The 2,811-nt window shown below is 40.8% G+C and overlaps 1 pseudogene; it reads left to right on the top strand.

Annotated features, from left to right (window-relative positions):
- Positions 1 to 1,045: 1,045 nt before the first annotated feature.
- On the top strand, positions 1,046 to 1,732 carry LOC109251635 (40S ribosomal protein S6-like; annotated as a pseudogene).
- Positions 1,733 to 2,811: the final 1,079 nt, after the last annotated feature.

Raw genomic sequence — 2,811 nt, 5'->3', positions numbered from 1 at the left:
GCCCTCTGCCCTCTGAATCTTGCCTTACTAAATTTCCTCATAGCCAAGATTCATCTGAACCCTCCTACTCATGGAAGTTTCTGGTCTTCATCTTGGTACTTGAGGACCCAGGAATTTGGGATTTGAATCTTTATTCTGCCACGTTCTGACTCTGGCACTGGGCAACGTGTCTAAATTCTCTCAACCTCAATGTCTTCATCCCCAAAGTAGAAGACAAAATGTTTACAAAATAATACATAGCACATTCTTTCCAACTTTGGTTATGGCCATTATCACTTCTGCTTTATTTTTACCCTAATTCTTGGTTTCTGATCTTGGTGGACCTTGGACCTTCCTCTTTACTGTACAAGGTTGACCTGCCTGTTTGTCCAGCCGATGTCAGACCCAGGTGTGTCTCCTGACCTTAGCATCCCTGTTTCCATCAGAGCACCTCAGCAGCCTTCCTACAACCACATCCTCCCCCTGCCCCTCCACCACAAAGTTGGAGTGATCACAGAGGCTCCTGGCTCTTCCCTTAAACTATACCTGCATACTTAGGGGCTATGTATGCCAGGGGGATTCATTTTAATTAGGAATATTAATAATTCGTCCTTTATTTTCTCTCAATAGTTATAAATTTATATAATTCCCTTCCCAGGATATATTTAAGCTCCAGATTTATATCTACCTATGTGGAAAGATTTAACAATTCTAGTCATCAATGTGCTTAAGCATTTAGTGTCTGGAGTCAGAAAGGTGGCATCAAATCCTGGCATTGATATTTAGTAGCTATGTAAATTTGTGTAAGTATTTTAACAGTTTCAGGCCTTTGTTCCATCCCCACCTATTTATCTAAAGATGGCAGGTTCATGCAGTGGAAGGAGCATGGTCTGGAGCAGCAGAGACAGTTTCAAATCTTGTTTCTACCATTTATGGAATGAATAATTTTGAGAAAAATCTCTCTGCTTCTGATTCTCATATATAAAGGGAGATAAAGGATTGTCATAAAGATTAAATGAAGTCATCTCTTTTTCAGGGCATCTTGGAGATGATCAGCTGCCTCAGGATGAAGTTGAAAATCTCCTTCCCAGTCACCAGCTGCCAGAAACTCATTGAAGTGGATGATGAATGCAAACTTCATACCTTTAGTGAGAAAGGTATGGAGACACAAGTTGATGCTGATGCTCTGGTAAAGAGTGGAAAGAATGTATGGTCCAGATCAGCAAACAAGGTTTCCCCATGAAGCAAGCTGTCTTGACCATAGCTATCTTGGCTTGTCACTGAGTAGGGGCATTCCTGTTATAGACCAAGGGGAACTGGAGAAAGGAAGTACAAATCTGTTCAAGGTTTCATTGTAGGTACCAATGTGAGTGTTCTCAATTTGGTTATTATTGAAAAAAAAAAGATATTCCTAAACTGAATGATACTATGATATACTATGCCTTGTCACTGGGGGCCCAAAAGAACTAGTAGAATATGCAGATTTTCAGTCTCTCTCAAGAAGTTAATGCCCACTGGTGTGTTGTCAGAAAACCCCTGCACAAAGCCCCAGGACTAAAGTATTCAAGATTCAGTGTTTGTTCCTCCACATGTCCTGTGACACAAACATCAGTGAACTGATTTAAAGAGATGGTGTACTAAGGAAAATAAGGACAGGGCTGCAGTATTTGATAGATTTTTGAACAAGAGAATGAAGGAGACCAAAGAAAAATGCCAGGAACAGATTGCCAAGAGACATAGCTGTCCTTTTTGAGAGCTTTTATATCTGCGTCCAGCCAAAAACAAAATTTTCAACGAGTGACCAAAAAATAATATCAGACATTAGAAAAAGTTAAATGGGATTAGATTGTATGAATACATTTAACTACGAAAGACTTTGAAAATGTTATTTCAAGCCCCAGTAAGGATGCCCTCACCTAAGTGTACTTTTCAGTGTTCAAATGGGTCAAAGAAGGAAAGACCGATGGAATCTCTTTCTTCAACTGTTTTTCTTGGTACTTCTGAATTTCCTGGGCCTCTTAGTTTCTGTAGTTCTCATTTCCTCTCTTATGTATTGCTCTCAGGACTCTCTTCCTTCTCTCCTTTCTGTCTTCTAGGGCAGCTGCCAAGCCCAAACCAATAAACAACAATACCAAAATCACTTACCTTTAAATCTTTCAACTTTTGCACAGAGTTCTTGTCTGTCCTTTTATTTCCAGGTTCTGACAACTTTTCTCTGAGGTTCTTTTCTGAGAGACACCCTTCATAGAGCTTTTCTCATCATGATAAAGTGTGGTGGAGCAGACTGAGCATGCCTGGAAGCCCACTCATCACTATAGCTGGTCCCAAAGACAAGCTGTTTTCAATGGTAGGGCAGCTGGTTGGACATGATTCTTTGATGAAACAACCAATGGATTGAGGAAGGTGTGTCGGAAGAGAAGCTGTGTTTTTTATTCAGGATAAGTCCCCAACTAGTCTCAAAACGGAGTCCCTTTAGTGCCACACTGCTTTAAACTCTTAAGAGAAAATCCCTATGTAGAAACCTGGAGCACTGGGGACACAGAAGGTATTCCCTGAAGAAGGAGTGCGAAGAACAGATTTTATGTACAAGGCAAAAGTTGTAGTTAGAAATTCTCCCCAAACTTAAACACTGCTAACCACAGACTAGTACTGTTTGAAGAGCAGTACTGGAAGTGAGTTGGTATTGGGAGAATATCCTGTCTCAATTTAGAATCTCAGAATGTTGTAGCTGGACACTCTAGATTGGAGGCCCAAGCTCAATTAGAAGGCAAGCATGTAGCCTGATGGAAGTTGCCTGTGGGACTGTGGCATTAGGAAAGGGCAGACATCTAA

This window comes from Panthera pardus, unplaced genomic scaffold (assembly GCF_024362965.1).
Source record: "Panthera pardus isolate Hobbes unplaced genomic scaffold, ASM2436296v1 HiC_scaffold_20, whole genome shotgun sequence".
In the NCBI taxonomy this organism is placed as follows: domain Eukaryota; kingdom Metazoa; phylum Chordata; class Mammalia; order Carnivora; family Felidae; genus Panthera; species Panthera pardus.
Note: the sequence above shows the minus strand (reverse complement) of the source record. Positions and strands in the feature narration are given on the sequence as shown.